General features: G+C 33.8%; 1 pseudogene; it reads left to right on the top strand.

Moving 5' to 3' along the window:
- Nucleotides 1-130: 130 nt before the first annotated feature.
- Nucleotides 131-921, top strand: LOC134203484 (uncharacterized; annotated as a pseudogene).
- The last annotated feature ends 8870 nt before the right edge of the window (nt 922-9791 follow it).

Here is a 9791-nt window from a genome sequence, read left to right on the forward strand (position 1 = left end):
ACTCTTTATGAATTGATAAAGCTGTTAGTCTGTTAGTCTGAAAAGATTATTAGTCATAGACGTTATTAAGTTAACTGTTTAAACTGTGATTAAATATGCTAATCTTTGGTTTTTATTTCTCTACATGTAGACGTGTTGGCGCGCTAAAGAAGAAATGCCATCATCTACAAAACATTGTCCAAGAACAGCAGAGAAAGCTCGAGAAACCCAGCCGAGCGTTGAAGGCTCTTCAAAAAACTTTCAATGCTGATCAAGTTGATGCCCTTCTGTATGATAGAAAACGTGCGAAACAGTGGAGCAACGAAACAATTACCGAAAGCTTGAAAACAGAATTTGTATGCGAAAATAAAAGGTACGAACATGAACGTCAGAAGTATCCTCTACCGTCATGAAGAACGTTGCAGAAAAGAATGAAAGATTTGAATTTCGACACTGGAATCCTGGACGACTTTATTGGATTTCTCAAGTTGAAGGTTAACACTAGGCACCTGAAGACCTCGACTGCGGTTAGGTGTTCGATGAAATGTCCATAAATGTCCACGAAACTATTGTATTGCGAACAGCAAGTTTTTCGGTTACGTGACTATTTCTGGTCCAGAAAGAGTCATGCGTTGGTTTTCATGCTAGTCAGAATACGCAGTAGGTGGAAGCAAGTTGTGAGATTCAATTTCACAGGTAACACTATTTTCGAAAGGGGTCCTTAAAGATGTTGTCTACGAGATTATTTCGAAAGTAGAAGCCGTAGGATGTAGAATAAGCTTCATTACCTCGGACTGTGGTCCTAGCAATAAGTAACTATTGAATAGCATGGGTCTAGAGTTTCATAAAGAAGAGGAAATGGAGAGTTTACCTATAACACATCCTTCAGATAACTCTAGGACGATAGAAGTGATGCCTGATGTTGTTCATGTATTCAAATAGATTAAAAACGAAATTATACCTATACCTCCCTGCTGATGTCGTTAAAAAAACGGGTTCACATCGAACGAAGTTAAAATTTCTCATCTTTACGATTTATTAAACTATAAAAAGCAAAATTTGCTGAAAGTATCTGGACTAGAAGGTCATATCAAAATTATATCAACATATGTTATTATGTTATATTGAATTTTTATAACAACATTTGTTAGAAACATGGTGCAGGATGTTGTTAAGATATCTAAATTTTTATCAAAATTACATTACTTGAAACAAAAAAACAATTAAATTATGTAACATTTTTGCCTTTCTCGTACAACAAAGTTGTACCGAATGGCTATCATTTCACTCTAAAATCGAACTTTTTATAGAAGTCTCGGAGACCCATGATGTTATATACCAATCGACTCAGCTCGTCGAACTGAATAAATGTCTGTCTGTCCGTGTGTATGTGTGTGTGTGTGCACACGAAAACTGAAAAATATTAGCCACTTTTTTATATAGTAATTCTTACCCGATTTTTTCGCAACAAGTTGCATTCGACAGGGACAAGGTCTTGTTGATCACTATTGAATTTGATAACGATCGACCATTGCGTTTAAAAGTTATTAAGAAAAAGGAATCTGGTGTCTTGGCTAAATGCGAGAAAGGCAGTATCACCATGTTTTTAGGAATTTATAACCGAATCAGATAAAAAATATATTGTTTACTGTGCAGTTGGAATTTTTTACAGGTCGTGATAGGTCTCCAGATTGTGATCAACAATCGGGAATATTAGTTTTTGTCTGAACAAGAATATTTTTCAAGAACATGAAAATATCAAGAACATGAAATTAGACGACCTTTTCAAATTAATCAGCGTAGTGATATCTATAGCTGGAGAATTTGCTCCATCTGTTAAAATTGCCTACTATTGGGCAATTCGTGCTTTGCATTTTTGCCTTTCTCGAACTAAGTACGACTAAGGCTATATTCGCTCCAAAACCAAACTTTTTATAGAAGGCCCTGAGACCCATAGTGTTATATACCAATCGACTCCGTTCAAGGATTTTAGGTGACGTCTGTGTGTGTGCCTGTGTTAAAAAAGACTAGCTCCCTTTTTGTACATTTCCCCTCACCGATTTGCTCACAACTGCATTCGGCTGGGAATCCTGTCCCATTGTTTCCTATTGAAAAATAGCCGGATCAGACTATGGGATTGACAGTCATGGCCAAAATACAATCTGTTTAAACCAAAACGCGTAAAAAAGTTTAGCTCACTTTTTTGCATTAGCATTAGACTAGCATAGTGGTTTGTAGTTATCCTCCAAATATCCCCCAAAAATAAATGGGAATTTGTAAGGTTCTTTTGGAGGATAACTACAGATCGTTATCCTCCAAGGGTTCCGGTCAAAAATCGTATAATCTGATGATGGCAAAAGAAAGATTATAAATTTTTCTTTCAAACGCCATCAAAATATTTTAGGATTTCATGAAATTGTGCGAATACGGTTGAAAACGCTTTTCCCCCATATAGACGTCCACCGTCATGGGGCTCATTTGGAGGATAACTACAGATCGTTATCCTCCAAGGGTTCCGGTCAAAAATCTTGAAATCTAATGATGGCAAATGAAAGATCGTAAATTTTTTCTTCAAACGACATAAAAACATTTGATGCAACATATAAAATTACTATTCAATAATAAAATTAAAGCATCGACCATGCGATATAAGGAAATTAATACGCACTTCTAAGGTTCCAATTTGGAGGATAACTACGGATTTTATAGGGGATGCAGCCTTTTTGGACACATTGATTCAACTCAGAACACATTCGAAGCATTAATAACTGAATGATGAAGTACTTACAAGAATAAAAACAGATAGACAGATAGGCAGATAGAGTATCGGTACTTTCCACAAAGCTGGGCTACTAATCCAATCTATCTTCTCTCAAAGTGATATATACATACCACCAGAAAAATTGGTACTGCTCAGAATGAGCTCTGGAGAATCATAAGTTCAAGTACAAAACCTAGTTGATCAATGGTTTAGTCTTTCTTATGTTTCATTATGCCGTATAACGTGTAATGTATAACACCGCTCTTCATGTGTAACTAATCAAAAGGAAACGACAAACAAAACTGTTGAAATAATCCCACGAAGGTACTACATTTTCAAGAGAAATTTTTCGCTGCTTCAGCAAAGTGAAATTCTTTGCAAGTCATTAGAGAATCTACTTCAAATTTAAAGCCCTATTCGCAATTTTAATAAACAGAAAAGCATTCTTGAACTTGTGAGATTCATTTGCGGGCACAAAAGCATTGTATCGATTCGAATTCTTCAAAGGATAGAATATTTGAAGCATTATTCGCAATTTTAATGAAAAGAAAAGCATCCTCGAACCTTTGAGATTTAATTGAGGCCAAAAAGCATAGTTTCGACTAGTCCAAAATACTTTGGAGGATAGAACATTTGAAGCATTAATTTTAGTTCGGAACACATTATTTCAAGAGCATGATAGTATGTCTTGACTGCAATCGTTATGACTAAACGGAAACATATTTCAACTATACAATTAGTTTATTCGTGCAAAGAGTTACCCAATGTGATTTAAACGCACATTGGTTTAAATTGTATCAACGACATCCGTTTAAATCAAAACTTTCATAAATTATGATAATTCGCATAGACATATTCTTCCCCCCACATACTCATGTTGAACGTAGTAGGTTTCTTTTGGAGGATAACTACAGATGATTGTCCTCCAAAGTTTTTTAAAGTCCAATCCCCAATTTAACGATTGGAAAAGGAAGAACCCAGAATTTTCTTTCAGATGTCATCAATATTTTCTTAAAACATGCTTTATTGGTTTAGATACAGAATGCGAAACTCGAATGGACTCATTCGTTCTGAGGAAATTTAATGAGCACTTATAAGGTTCCAATTTGGAGGATAACTACAGAAAATGCAGAGGAAAGCCAATTACTTTAATTTCATTACAATTATGTTTAATCACATATAAGCAAGTATGAACAGCATTTTAATGAAATTCTAATCATAAACAACAAGAAAAAACCAAACAAAATATAAAAATAAAAAATAAAAATATTTGTATACAAATTGCGCACATAATGTATGTAGAAGCTTTGAAGGTTAGAGCATTTCAAGCACGAGACGAGCCAGCCTTAGGCTGGAAGTCTCGCTAATGAGGACATAATAAAAAACATTTCAAGCATTATTCGCAATTTCTTCAAAACGAAAAGCATCCTCAAGCCCTTGAAATTAATTTGAGATCATAAAAGCATAGTTTCGACTCCGAAATACGTTGGAGGATAGAACATTTGAAGCATTATTTTTTTGTTCGGAACTCATTATTTCAAGAGCATGATAGTATGTCTTGACTGCAATCGTTATGACTAAACGGAAACATATTTCAACTATACAATTAGTTCATTCGTTCAAAGAGTTACCCAATGTGATTTAAACGCACATTGTTTAAAATTGTATCAACGACATCCGTTTAAATCAAAACTTTCATAAATTATGATAATTCGCATAGACATATTCTTTCCCCCACATACCCATGTTGAACGTAGTAGGGTTCTTTTGGAGGATAACTACAGATGCTTGTCCTGCAAATTTTTCCTCAATTTAACGATTGGAAAGGAAAGACCCCAGAATTTTCTTTCAGACGTCATCATTTTTTTCTTAAAACATGCTTTATTGGTTTAGATACAGAATGCGAAACTCGAATGGACTCATTCGTTCTGAGGAAATTTAATGAGCACTTATAAGGTTCCAATTTGGAGGATAACTACAGAAAATGCAGAGGAAAGCCAATTACTTTAATTTCATTACAATTATTTTTTATCACATATAAGCAAGTATGAACAGCATTTTAATGAAATTCTAATACACAAACAACAAGAAAAAACCAAACAAAATATAAAATAAAAATAAAAATATTTGTATACAAATTGCGCACATAATGTATGTAGAAGCTTTGAAGGTTAGAGCATTTCAAGCACGAGACGAGCCAGCCTTGGGCTGGAAGTCTCGCTAATGAGGACATAATAAAAAACATTTCAAGCATTATTCGCAATTTCTTCAAAACGAAAAGCATCCTCAAGCCCTTGAAATTAATTTGAGATCATAAAAGCATAGTTTCGACTCCGAAATACTTTGAAGGATAGAACATTTGGAACACTATTCGTAATATTTATAAACCAACAAGCATCCTCAAGCACTTGAGGTTCATTTGAGGTCAGGAAAGCATAATCAAGACTCTAAAACACTTTGGAGGGTAGAACATTTCCAGCATTATTCGCATTTTTATGAAACGAAAAGCATCCTCAAGCCATTGAGATTAATTTGAGATCAGAAAAGTATAGTTTCGACTCCGAAATACGTTGGAGGATAGAACATTTGAAGCATTAATTTTTTGTTCGGAACACATTATTCCAAGAGCATGATAGTATGTCTTGACTGCAATCGTTATGACTAAACGGAAACATATTTCAACTATACAATTAGTTTATTCGTGCAAAGAGTTACCCAATGTGATTTAAACGCACATTGGTTTAAATTGTATCAACGACATCCGTTTAAATCAAAACTTTCATAAATTATGATAATTCGCATAGACATATTCTTCCCCCCACATACTCATGTTGAACGTAGTAGGGTTCTTTTGGAGGATAACTACAGATGCTTGTCCTGCAAATTTTCTTTAAGTCCAATCCTCAATTTAACGATTGGAAAAGAAAGACCCCAGAATTTTCTTTCAGACGTCATCAATATTTTCTTAAAACATGCTTTATTGGTTTAGATACAGAATGCGAAACTCGAATGGACTCATTCGTTCTGAGGAAATTTAATGAGCACTTATAAGGTTCCAATTTGGAGGATAACTACAGAAAATGCAGAGGAAAGCCAATTACTTTAATTTCATTACAATTATGTTTAATCACATATAAGCAAGTATGAACAGCATTTTAATGAAATTCTAATACATAAACAACAAGAAAAAAACCAAACAAAATATAAAAATAAAAAATAAAAATATTTGTATACAAATTGCGCACATAATGTATGTAGAAGCTTTGAAGGTTAGAGCATTTCAAGCACGAGACGAGCCAGCCTTAGGCTGGAAGTCTCGCTAATGAGGACATAATAAAAAACATTTCAAGCATTATTCGCAATTTCTTCAAAACGAAAAGCATCCTCAAGCCCTTGAAATTAATTTGAGATCATAAAAGCATAGTTTCGACTCCGAAATACTTTGGAGAATAGAACATTTGAAGCATTATTCGCACTTTTATGAAACGAAAAGCATTATCTAGCCCTTGAGACTCATTTGAGATCAGAAAAGTATAGTTTCGACTCCGAAATACGTTGGAGGATAGAACATTTGAAGCATTATTTTTTTTTGTTCGGAACTCATTATTTCAAGAGCATGATAGTATGTCTTGACTGCAATCGTTATGACTAAACGGAAACATATTTCAACTATACAATTAGTTCATTCGTTCAAAGAGTTACCCAATGTGATTTAAACGCACATTGTTTAAAATTGTATCAACGACATCCGTTTAAATCAAAACTTTCATAAATTATGATAATTCGCATAGACATATTCTTTCCCCCACATACCCATGTTGAACGTAGTAGGGTTCTTTTGGAGGATAACTACAGATGCTTGTCCTGCAAATTTTCTTTAAGTCCAATCCTCAATTTAACGATTGGAAAAGAAAGACCCCAGAATTTTCTTTCAGACGTCATCATTTTTGCCTTTCTCGTACAACAAAGTTGTACCGAAAGGCTATCATTTCACTCCAAAATCGAACTTTTTATAGAAGTCTCGGAGACCCATGATGTTATATACCAATCGACTCAGCTCGTCGAACTGAACAAATGTCTGTCTGTCCGTGTGTATGTGTGTGTGTGTGCACACGAAAACCGAAAAACATTAGCCAACTTTTCGTATAGTAATTTTTAACCGATTTCCTCGCAACAAGTTGTATTCGACGGGCGACAAACTCTAGTTGATCACTATTGAATTTCATAACGATCGACCGTTGCGCCTAAAAGTTATAATGAAAATGGTACATCGACTCATATTAGCACCATATAAGGTTGGTGTCTTGGCTAAATGCGAGAAAGGCAGTATCACCACTCGGTGAATTAAGTTGGGTTTTTTCTTAAAACATGCTTTATTGGTTTAGATACAGAATGCGAAAGTCGAATGGACTCATTCGTTCTGAGGAAATTTAATGAGCATTTATAAGGTTCCAATTTGGAGGATAACTACAGAAAATGCAGAGGAAAGCCAATTACTTTAATTTCATTACAATTATGTTTAATCACATATAAGCAAGTATGAACAGCATTTTAATGAAATTCTAATACACAAACAACAAGAAAAAACCAAACAAAATATAAAAATAAAAAATAAAAATATTTGTATACAAATTGCGCACATAATGTATGTAGAAGCTTTGAAGGTTAGAGCATTTCAAGCACGAGACGAGCCAGCCTTAGGCTGGAAGTCTCGCTAATGAGGACATAATAAAAAACATTTCAAGCATTATTCGCAATTTCTTCAAAACGAAAAGCATCCTCAAGCCCTTGAAATTAATTTGAGATCATAAAAGCATAGTTTCGACTCCGAAATACTTTGGAGGATAGAACATTTGGAGCACTATTCGCAATATTTATAAACCAACAAGCATCCTCAAGCCCTTGAGATTCATTTGAGGTCATTAAAGCATAATCAGGACTCTAAAACACTTTGGAGGATAGAACATTTCCAGCATTATTCGCATTTTATGAAACGAAAAGCATCCTCAAGCCATTGAGATTAATTTGAGATCAGAAAAGTATAGTTTCGACTCCGAAATACGTTGGAGGATAGAACATTTGAAGCATTAATTTTTTGTTCGGAGCACATTATTTCAAGAGCATGATAGTATGTCTTGACTGCAATCGTTATGACTAAACGGAAACATATTTCAACTATACAATTAGTTTATTCGTGCAAAGAGTTACCCAATGTCATTTAAACGCACATTGTTTAAAATTGTATCAACGACATCCGTTTAAATCAAAACTTTCATAAATTATGATAATTCGCATAGACATATTCTTTCCCCCACATACCCATGTTAAACGTAGTAGGTTTCTTTTGGAGGCTAACTACAGATGCTTGTCCACGAAAGATTGGTAAAGTCCAATACCCAATTTAAATATTGGAAAAGGAAGAACCGAGAATTTTCTTTCAGATGTCATCATTTTTTCTTAAAACATGTTTTATTTCCATAGATACAGAATTCGAAACTCGAATGGACTCATTCGTTCTGAGGAAATTTAATGAGCACTTATAAGGTTCCAATTTGGAGGATAACTACAGAAAATGCAGAGGAAAGCCAATTACTTTAATTTCATTACAATTATGTTTAATCACATATAAGCAAGCATGAACAGCATTTTTTAAATTCTAATGCACAAATAACAAGAAAAAAAACAAACAAAAAAAATAAATAAAAACATTTGTATACAAATTATGCGCATAATGTATGCACATTGCACAAGCTTTGAAGGAAAGAGCATTTCAAGCATTATTCGCAATTTCTTCAAAACGAAAATCATCCTCAAGATTTCCTTAAGATCAATTTGAGATCATAAAAGCATAGTTTCGACTCCGAAATACTTTGGAGAATAGAACATTTGAAGCATTATTCGCACTTTTATGAAACGAAAAGCATTATCTAGCCCTTGAGACTCATTTGAGATCAGAAAAGTATAGTTTCGACTCCGAAATACGTTGGAGGATAGAATATTTGAAGCATTATTTGTTTTGTTCGGAACTCATTATTTCAAGAGCATGATAGTATGTCTTGACTGCAATCGTTATGACTAAACGGAAACATATTTCAACTATACAATTAGTTCATTCGTTCAAAGAGTTGCTAATGTGATTTAAACGCACATTGTTTAAAATTGTATCAACAACATCCGTTTAAATCAAAACTTTCATAAATTATGATAATTCGCATAGACATATTCTTCCCCCCACATACTCATGTTGAACGTAGTAGGGTTCTTTTGGAGGATAACTACAGATGATTGTCCTCCAAAGTTTTTTAAAGTCCAATCCTCAATTTAACGATTGGAAAAGGAAGAACCCAGAATTTTCTTTCAGATGTCATCATTTTTTTCTTAAAACATGTTTTATTTCCATAGATACAGAATGCGAAACTCGAATGGACTCATCCGTTCTGAGGAAATTTAATGAGCACTTATAAGGTTCAAATTTGGAGGATAACTACAGAAAATGCAGAGGAAAGCCAATTACTTTAATTTCATTACAATTATGTTTAATCACATATAAGCAAGCATGAACAGCATTTTTTTAAATTCTAATGCACAAATAACAAGAAAAAAACAAACAAAAAAATAAATAAAAACATTTGTATACAAATTATGCGCATAGTGTATGCACATTGCACAAGCTTTGAAGGAAAGAGCATTTCAAGCATTATTCGCAATTTCTTCAAAACGAACATCATCCTCAAGATTTCCTTAAGATTAATTTGAGATCATAAAAGCATAGTTTCGACTCCGAAATACTTTGGAGAATAGAACATTTGAAGCATTATTCGCACTTTTATGAAACGAAAAGCATTATCTAGCCCTTGAGACTCATTTGAGATCAGAAAAGTATAGTTTCGACTCCGAAATACGTTGGAGGATAGAACATTTGAAGCATTAATTTTTTGTTCGGAACACATCATTTCAAGAGCATGATATTATGTCTTGACTGCAATCGTTATGACTAAACGGAAACATATTTCAACTATACAATTAGTTCATTCGTTCAAAGAGTTACCCA

Source organism: Armigeres subalbatus, unplaced genomic scaffold (genome assembly GCF_024139115.2).
Source record: "Armigeres subalbatus isolate Guangzhou_Male unplaced genomic scaffold, GZ_Asu_2 Contig1878, whole genome shotgun sequence".
Classification (NCBI taxonomy): domain Eukaryota; kingdom Metazoa; phylum Arthropoda; class Insecta; order Diptera; family Culicidae; genus Armigeres; species Armigeres subalbatus.